Below are 10,090 nucleotides of genomic sequence, written 5' to 3'. Positions count from 1 at the left end.
CCTGCAGGGACCAGCCCATCCTTCCCACCCCTCGCCCAGCATCACCCATAAACCCACTCCTACTCTCAGGAAAAATCATTTTTTTTACATTTGGGTTAAAAAACATAATTGAGCATCAAAAGGACCAGTGGTGCAGTCGGGCTGTCCTTCCTCACCCGTGCTGCATCCAGAACCGGCTCCCCTTCACTCCTACAAAAGCATCATCCCACCTGTTGTGGGTGTTCAGTAGGAATATTTCAATGGAGCAATTTAAATAAATAAAGATAAAATAAATCACAGCCTGTAATATTAAACATCAGGCCTGCTGGGACAGTTTGGACTCTATTAAAAAGCGCTGCACATTCCTCTGGTGACTCAGAGGTTTTATGTGCTAAAGACGACGGTGATGTAGCAGGGTTTTTTTCCGCAAGGCACTAAATGCTGGGGTTTGGGGGTTAGTTTTTTGGTGCATCGTGGTTCAACAGGTACCAGCCCAGGCTCCTTGCTGGGAGGGTGCTGGGACCTGCACTGGGAGCAACGGGGCGAGTGGAGGGTGCAGGGCTGGGTGGGGCTGATGGGCAGGAGGAAATTTAGTTGCTACTGAGCAAAGAAATCCCTTATAGGTTTTTTGGGTGTTGTTTTTCTTTTTTAATTGATCGCTGAAGCTATTTTATTAAACTTCAAGCTCTTTTTCCCCACCACGAGCCCAGAGGCACCGCAAGCATTCGGGGCTGCACAGGGATGGATGTGTGCCAGTGCTTTGGGCTCAGAGCCATCCTCTGCTCCCAGATGGGATCATTGGCCCCTTGGAACCCAAATCCTGCCCCAATACACCTCACAGACACCTCCCCCCTCCCAGGGCATCTGCGCTGGCTGGTATTTTTGGGTTGGTATTGGCTCCGTCTCCACACCTATAGACATGGCAGTGTCTATAAGCGATGGCAACCTCCTAGGGATGCTAATTACTAATTATCTCCCCTCCCAGGGTGAAGCTGCTCCCTTGCAGCCAAATGTCACCCATCAACAGCTGGGGGTGGGGGAACAGGGGGTCCGGGTACTGGCAGGGACGAAGCTGCATCCTCACCTTGCATCTGACAGAGGATGGCAAGGGGTGGGGATGCAAGAAAAGAGAGAGGAAAAGATCCAATTAGGGTGAAAACTCATTTGTTTGCCCTGCGGTAGCACAGTGGGCATCAGAGGTGGCTGCGGGGACTTTCCGACCACCTGATGGATGTTGGAGTTGGGGGGGGAGTGGGGGCTGCTCTTCCCCCCCCGAAATAGCCGCCAGTGGGAAATGAGTCACCGGTTTCAATCTGGTTTCTCGCCAGCCTGTCCCCGCCACCATCCATCAGACGGGGCTGAGCTGAGCAGATTTTTTTCCCCAGGGAACATTTTTTTTTTTGGTGGGAAGAAGGAGACGTGGGGGTGCCGTGGCCCCAAAGCAAGAAGTGAGTAGATGGTTTAAACATCATCCTTCCCATCTTTCAAGTGCTGGCCCCAGGGGTTGAACATAAATATAACAACTGGGGAGTAACGGCAGCATCATTCCCAGATGCTTTGGGGGGCAGGGAGCCTCAGCCAGTGATTTTTCAGCTGGTCCCAAGACACTGTTTGGACCCCTGAACCCATGTACCTGTATATGGACCTGACCAAGCCTCCCATGTCATGGGTTAAAATCTTTCCCCTACAAAGCTCTTTCTCTGCCCTGAAATTATTTTTGGGATTGGCCTGAAGTCAAGAGCTTTACCTCAAAAAAATCAGCCTTGGTGCTAATAAGGTGATGTTCCCACACCAGGATCAAGCCCACCTCCAATGAGACCACCCCCTCACAGTGCAGAGGGGACCTAGAAGGGATGATACACCATATGTTGGAGCATATTTGTGGTCAAATCTACCATCTTCCCCCTCCATTTGAACAAAAACCTGCTCCACAGCCCTTTTTAACAGCTCCTCCGATGTCCCATCCTCCAACCTCCAACTATCCGTGGGGGGTCCTGGTCCCTGCGCTGCTGCTTGGAGCCCAGCATCCCATGGGATGCTCCAGCTGTGGCTCCATGGGTGATGAGCGGAGAGGGGTAAAGGCTTTCAGGCACTTCTGAAATTCAGATATTCTCCTGGCCCTCAGGCAGCACCATCACCTCGATGGCCTTAATTCATCAGTGAGAGGCAAGCTGTGAAAGGACAGGCTATCTTCAGCAAAGCCTTGTCGCTCCCCGCTCTCGTGCTGATGAGTGGTGCGGAAGGGTTTGAGCGGCAGCGAAATGGGCACGATCGGGCTCTCAGTAAAGCTGCAATTTCCAACGAGATGACACAAACACTTGGTGGGGCCTCGCCGAGCCCCCACCGCTCACAGCAGCTGAGCATTAAGTGGCAGAGCTCTGGCATTGGTGGCGATATCTCCTCTTGGTTTTATTTCTTGAGGGAACATGTTCATGATTCTGCTTGGAGAAGGCTGCAGGCTGTTGTCCGGCCGGGTTCTGTTTTGTGGGTGCCCACCCAGGTGGGTACGTGGTGATGGTGGTGGCAGTTAACCCATGGTGTGATCCATGGCAGAACAGAGCTGAGGAGGGCAGAGCCATGGGGACGTTTGTGGATGGTGTGCCCCAGCCTGGGGTAACTAGGAGGATGGTCCAACATGCTGGCACAAAGAGCTTTTGGGGTAAAAATCACCTTGAATGGCGAATTTGGAGATGTTTGAAGAAAAGACATCACCCATCTTTGCTCTTTGGATAGAGTTGATGTGACAGGACCCCCAAAACGAACACTGGAGGAAGGGTGGGGGGTCCAGGTCCACTTACAAGCAAAGCGGGTGCCTGTGGAAGCTTTCTGATCTGGTCAGGGCAGTTTGGTCCCACAAATTAATTCAAAAAAACACCAGGACAGATGCCCTCCATCACCTTGCTGTGGGCCAGAGATGCGCCTCAACTACTGCTGCTCCCTGAGAGCTATCCCATTCCCACCAGGACTGGTTCAGAGGTGGAGATGGGTGGAGATGGAGATGGAAAAGGATGGAGATGAAGGTGTAGATGGTGGAGATGGGTAGAGATGGCCACATTCTGTGACTCCAGGCAGGGGGGTGAAACACTCACCCCTTTATTATTTTTAATAAAGGTCCTTCTGGCCCATTTTGGGTCTTTGCTACCTTTCATTCCCCTTGGGTCAGAAAGTCCCAGGAAGGTGGGATGGACCTCTTGAGGGCTTTGGTCCCAACCCTACTCAAAGCAGGACCAACCTCAAAGCAGGTCATGCTGCTCAGCACCCATCCAGACATAGTTTCAGCATCTCCAAGGATGAAACCCCGAGGCTGTGCAGAGAGGAGCAGCCTCATCCCTTGGGCCTTGGTGGTAAAATCTCCCTTTCCCAACACAAAATGAAGCTCCTGTGTCCAAACTGGCCCTTCCCAGCAGCAGGGATGTAGGGCACCACGCAGAAGTTATGGTCTTCTCAGATGTTGCCTCAAGCTGAATGGCTCTAGTCCCTCTTCCCTTGGAGGAATATAAAACCTGCTTTCCTGCTCGATGCAAAGTGCAGGAAGGGATTGCTCTCCCCTCCCTGTCATGTTTTTTCTTAACATTTCTCCCAATCCCTCAAATCTTTCATTTTTGACTTCTGTCTCCTTCCAGCCAGGACCTGCTGGTAGACCCAGCAGTGAAGCCAAGTCGCTCACGTTACGTGGAGATCAGGCAGCGGGTTACGTGCTGCTTTGCCTGTGAAGAGCTACATCCTAGCGGAGGATGGTTTCTGCCCCATCGCGTCCTCCTGATGCTCCTTTCCTGAGCTCATCCAACGGACTAAAGTCATGGAAAACTAACCGGAGTGACAAGTGGTTTATTTTCCCACCCAGTGCATCGAATCAGCTCCAGCCCAGCTGCAATATTACCCACGGCACCCATCACCGCAACAGAGATGGAGCCAGAGGGTACCCCCCCCCTGCCCCTCTGCATCCCCACGGCTTCTGGAAGAGCTGCTTTCCCCACCTCGCATTTCAAATTGGGGTTCACTGCCTGCCCACACCCCTGCTCAGAGCATCCTCCTCCCACTGAGTGCAGGCAGGTCTCCAGGCAACCCTCGGCATCCTCAGCATTGCTGCCAGCGGTCCCCACGCGTGGCCTGGAGCTCAGCACCTGGGTTAAGTTTTATTGGCAGTGAAGATTGTAGACGGGCTCCTGTCATGCCTGGTGAGCCCCTCGCTTGCCACCCAGCAGGACCCATCTGGCTGCGGTTCTTGGTGCCCGGGCATACCCCAGCTCGGCAAGGAGAGGTGGTGTGCTGGCCCTGCTCCCCTGCCCAGCCCCAAGCTTCTTGCAGGGGCACAGAAATGGCTTGAGCCTTCATCACACTCATCCTCACCCTGCTGGGGCAGAGCTCAAAGTCCTCCATCATTACCAACAGGAGTAAAACAGCAGCACTGGTCTGAACCTCGCTGTCAGTGTTTATCAACCCCAATTCGGGGGCAATGAAGCCCTTTACACTGCTGCTTCATCTTGTTAAAGCATATCCCTGAGGCTGCCCGTGAGCAGGATGTGACCCTGGCACCGAGCACCTGATTCTTGAAAAGCTCCGGGAAAATCATCTCCTGGGAGATGATTACCTGAGCACGGGCCAGGAGAGGAGGTGATGCTCAGGGGGGGTTGTTCCTGGACGGTGGTACCCAAGCAGGGGCCAGGAAAGGAGGTGATGCTCAGGGGGGGTTGTACCCAAGCAGGGGCTGGGAGAGGAGGTGATGCTCAGGGGCAGTTGTTCCCAGGTGGTGGTACCCAAGCAGGGGCTGGAAGAGGAGGTGATGCTTGGGGTGTGTTTTTCTTGATGGAGGGGATGGCTGCCCTATAAACACCCGCAGATGATCAGGAAAATAATCAGGCAGCATCCAAAAGTGAACATGGGAGGCATCACACAGGCTTGGGTATGTCCTCAGCCCCTCCAGCCATGACAGTGAAAGGATCCACGGGACCAGGGGAACAACACAACTTCCCAGCTCCTGAGTTTTCCCACTCCTCTGTCCTCCAGGCAGCTTTGGAGTCCTCTCCATGTTCTCCTTGCACCAGATCCCATCTGCTTTATGCCTTCTTTCTGAAAAGGATTGTCGTTTTTCGCTGTTAATTGCCTGTCACTTTGAATCCTCCTGCTCACCCTCACCCGGGATGCTCTCCCCCACCCTCCTCCTCGCCCCGAACTGCAGAGGAGCAAGCTCGGTTGGACCCAACTTTGAAACATAAATGCCCCAAAACCTTAAAAAAAAGATATATATCTGTATTTTCTATCCTAATTTTATGAATGAATCATCCCCAGTTCCCAAACACATTCCCTCTCCATTTCTGCTGGAGAAATTTGGCTGCTGGTACCCACATGGACCCAGAAAAACCTGGAAACACCGCAAAAATGGGTATTTCTCCCCCTTAGCATGCTGGGTTTGGGCGTGTTGGCTGTCAATCACCCCCCCACACACCTCTGTTAATTAGCTAGACAGTAAACGAAGCCACCCCGATGTCATTTGCTGCCTCCTGCTCTTGGCAGCTCAACAGCAGCAGCATTACCGGCCTGGGAGGCAAATCCCTTCCGTCAGTTTAAGGGAGAAAAGGCTATGGCGCTTCAATAAATGCCAAGAAATGAGCATTTTGAGGGGCTGCAGAGTGAATGGCAGCCCCGAGAGCTTGTCAAATTACCCCGGGAGAGGACAAAAGAAGCATGAAGCCTTCTCACCCCAGCTCGGCTGCTGCTCCATTCTGCGCAAGAGCCAGGGAATATGTCCTTAATGAAAAACAAAGTGGTTAAGGAAAGACTGAAGCAAGATATATAAAATACGTGTATAATATATTTTAAAATATAAAAAATAAATATTATATATATATATATATAAAAAACACAAAAATCAGCATCCCCTATCTCCAGCACTCGCCTGGGAGCGTGATGGGGAGTGGCTTTGCCCCAGGCTGCCCGTGGGGCCAGCACGGCATTGCTCACCAGCCCCATGTTCCCCTAAAAAACCCAAAATCCAGGCTTGCACCTTGCCCCCAGAACAGGGCAGGTCCCCTCCCACCACTCCTGCGATGCCCTTTCACCACTTTTTGGCATTTTCATCAATTTCTCCATTTCTTTTATGCTTGCCCAAGCACCGACGCATCTGAGGTCTCACCCGGGGGCATTAATGCAACTATTTAATAGCCGTAGCTGAACTGAAAGGCGTTTCGCTCCCATCTCCAGCCCTTCCTAGGGAGTCGTTACAAGAAATTACCAAGATAGGATCGCAGCGCCACGGCAGATTTTATTATTTAATTGCCAAGGTGGGGCAGGGAGAGATGCTGGGGGGTCCTGGCTCCGCATCGGTGCTGGCAGGGATGAGCGTTATCACTGCAGGTCACTGGAATGGGGGGAAAAAACGGGGTGATGCTGGTTTGCAGAAGAAACTATTGAAGGTTGGGACCGATTTGGCCTTTCCAAACCAAAGGCAGCACTTATCCCCGATGCCAAGCGGCCAAATCCGTCTCTCTGCCTCGCAAGGTGCTGGCACGCGGCTGCATCTGGCTCACCGGGTGTTTCCATCATCCGTGAAATGTAAAGTTGGAATTTTCTGCTCTCCCCCCCACCCCCGGCATCATCTGCGGAGCCCGGAATCAATTATTCCCACCCGCGCGCTTGCCATCGATGCGCGACATGCTTGGTAGCCGCACATGCGGTGTTGCTGCAGCCGTGCTGGAGCGGGTTGGTAACGGGGTTGGGGACCCCCCCCCTTTGCCTCTTCTCAGGGTCTAAGGCAGGGGAAAGACCCCCCTGGGAATGGCTGGGGGCTGTCCGGGGGGTGTGGGGGGGTGATTTTGGGGCTCACCTGGCTGTGGGTGCCTTCGGGTCCTTGTAACCCCCGGAGGTCTGGACCAGGGCACACTAAGACCCCCCCCCCAGCCTCCATCCCAGCCCCACCACCCCTGGGATGCTTGGAGACACCGCCCGTTTGGATAACCACGAGGCCAGCATCCTTCGTCTCTTTCAGGGCTGCCCCCCCAGATTTAAGGAGGAGGAAAAAGGGCTAAGGGATGCAGGAGGGGGGGGAAGGATGCACATCCCCGGTCCCCAGCTGCCGGCTGGCGCATCCCTCCACCGGCAGCCCCCGGGGGTGGGCTCAGCGACGCACGTGTTCGGGGAGGGAGGTGTGGGGATGCGTGTATACACCGTCTATATATACCACCGTGGCACAGGCGCTGGAGAAGTCACAGATCAGAGGAGCCGGCAGCCGACAGCACACCCGCAGGTAGGAAATCTGCTTTAATTTTCCCGTCCTGGGGGGGCTTGGCTGGTTTTATTTAGTCTGAGGATGGTCCACCCCACTTCGATTCACAGATAGATATTCCCCTCCCTGCTAAGGGTTAAATAAAATATCTTCCCGGAGGGAGAAATCCATCCCCTCTGTCCCAAGAGAGGAAAAGTTTCAGCTTCACCATCCAGCCCCAAATTCAACCGGAGTGGAGCCGGAGGGACACAATAAGAGTCGGTGCAGGCGGCCTGCCCAAAGCCCGGGGGGAGCCCACAGGGCGACGGCGGGATCCTCTGGGATGGGTAGAATTTTTTAGTGGAATTTTTTGGGAGTCACCAGACCACGACTTTCCCCATTCAGTATTTCTCCCCCTTTTTCCTTTAGCCAGGTCTTCTCCAGGGCCACTGTGGAATGCTCCAGGAGACGCCTGGCTTGTGAGAAATCCCGTTTTCCCTCCCAAAAGGCACAAAAAGGAGGAAAACTGGGAGGGGGGGGGGGTGTTGCTTTGATAATTTTAGTCCCCCTTGAAAAGCAGGAATGAATGGCTGAGACATGGGGATGTGGGGAGAAATGTTCTTCCCGAGCTTTTTTACCTCTAAACAGCCTTTCTCAGCCTCTCCAGCCCACATCTGTGTTTATAGTCACGCCGCGGCGCCTAATTTTGGCCAATTATGGCCAATTACCTGATTGAGGGGGGATCGACAAAAAGAAATGCTTATTTTTCTGGCGAGCACTGGGCATCTGCAGCCAAACCACCCCCCTCTCCTCTCCCCCCCCTCCCCCCCCCTCCCCCCAGATCCCTCCAGTTCTCCCTAAAATCCCCCCAAAAGCTGCCGGCACAAGCCAGGGTTTGGGGGAGCCGGGGAAGCGTCGTAGCCGGTGCCAGTGGGGGACACTGTTGGGCAATATTGCGCTTTTTCGACTGGAAAAAGCTTTGACTCCTTCAATGCTGGCTCCCGGCAGGGCCGGATCCTGCCCGGCCGCATGGCTCTTGCCCTCTGGATCAGGCCTTGGCTTTGGGCAGTGTGGGAATTTGCAGGGAAAAAATTAATTTGGGCAGGTTTTGCTGCGGGCATGGGAAGCCAGGAGCTCCTCAGTGTGCTCCTCACGAGGTGGGACTGATCCTGACCCAGGAAAGTGAGAGCATCACTGCATTTAAACCCTTGCGAAGGTGTTGGGGGAAGGACGGTGATCCCACTGCTGCGATAATCCTTGCTGTTCACATCTCCCGTGGGAAAAGGGAATGGAGTATCCCTGGGGAGAGGCAGGGAGCATCTCCCTGGCACTGCTGGTGAGCTCCCAACCCAAATCGCATCAAATCAAGCGAACAAAACCCATCTCAGCAAGCACCTGCTTCCCCTTCCACCTCTTCTCCTCGGGTTATTCGTGTCACACGTCCTTCCTGCTGCCCCCCGAATCAGCCCTTTTATATGGCTGCGTCCCCCACATCATCCCACCTGGAGCAATTAATAAAAGCCACTTGTCCTGATGGATAACCAGACCTCACCGCGATCTGAACCCCAGGCTGGATTTTTTTTTTCCCCCAATTATATAAGGAGGGTGATTCAACTGGATTGAAAACTGAGGATGCACCTGTGGGGCAGCCCATAGCAGCAGGGGGTCCCAGAGCTGGTTTGTGGGATGGAGCGGCCGTACCCTGGCAGCCCACCCCTGGGAGGGAGAGGTTTAGTTTTCAGGGAGGAAGAGGAAGGTTCACTCCCAGGAGCAGCCCCAGTGTCTGGGGAGCCACGGGGGTGGCTATGGGATGACACTGGGGCTGTCATATCCTTGGCCAGGGTCAATGGCAGCCCCAGATGTGGGGGCAGTGGGACTGGCCAGTGCACCCCTTGGGAAAGAGTCCAGGTTCAGTTTTCACAGAGGAAAAAATGGGGAAATTTTTTTAAAAAGGAAAGAATGGGGAAAAATGGGGAAAGGGGGGGAAGGGGAAAAATGGGAAAAAAGGCATCCCTCTTTTTTCTTGTGTGGCTGTGGCTGTGAAACTCAGAAGGGGGCTTCATGCTGTCACACCCCCACATCCCTGCCACCCCACCCCCCCGGCACCCCAGTGCAGAAACAAGAGAAAAATCCACCCCACACAGTCCTGCCCTTTGAAAGGGCTGATTTAATTGGGGGGGGGGGGGGGCACTGATGCGCAAAGCGGGGGTTGTTTCCTTCTTTCCCACCCGTGCCCCTGCCAGTGATGCTGGCAGGGTACCGCATCCCGCCTGCCCGATAGCATCTTTTAATTAACCAGGAAGAAAAGCCGAGCCGTAATCTCGGAGCCTCCTCTGCAGCCAGATGTGACCTGCTTTTCCCAGGACACTGGACTTGATGTCTCTTGGGGACATGGGAACAGGGTTATGGGGTGGGTTGCAGCCCCCTTCCTGCCTCCACCGAACCCCATTTTGGGGCTGAGTGATTTTTCGGGGGGGGGGGGGGGGGGGGGCGGGTTGGGTGTTGCCCTCTCCCAGGAGCTTTCTGCCAAGCCTCTGACTCACACTGCCAGCCAGTTTTAATGAGACTCGATGAAGATTAAGCCTTAATTCCAGCTCTTATCAGCTTCCCCCTGTACCCTCCAGCAAATGACAACTGGGAGCCGTCAGGCTCTGTGTCACTGCCTGGCTGGCAGGGATGAAAGGTGACCATGGTGCCTGTCGGGGACCCAGGTGGATGCTCTGCCTCCGTTGCAAGGAGCAGTGGTAACCCCTGCCTTGGTGGGGTGGGAGCCCCTGGCCAGGTGCTCAACCCCACACCAAAAGCAGCTTGAAATGCTGTTGGAGCAACACACGGGCTGCAAAGTCACCATCACCGAGGTCTTCCTCCCCTCTGAGCATCCCGGTACAGGGTTTTCTGGGTGCTGCTCTG

The sequence above is a fragment of the Falco peregrinus genome, chromosome 7 (assembly GCF_023634155.1).
Source record: "Falco peregrinus isolate bFalPer1 chromosome 7, bFalPer1.pri, whole genome shotgun sequence".
NCBI classification, from domain to species: domain Eukaryota; kingdom Metazoa; phylum Chordata; class Aves; order Falconiformes; family Falconidae; genus Falco; species Falco peregrinus.
Note: the sequence above shows the minus strand (reverse complement) of the source record.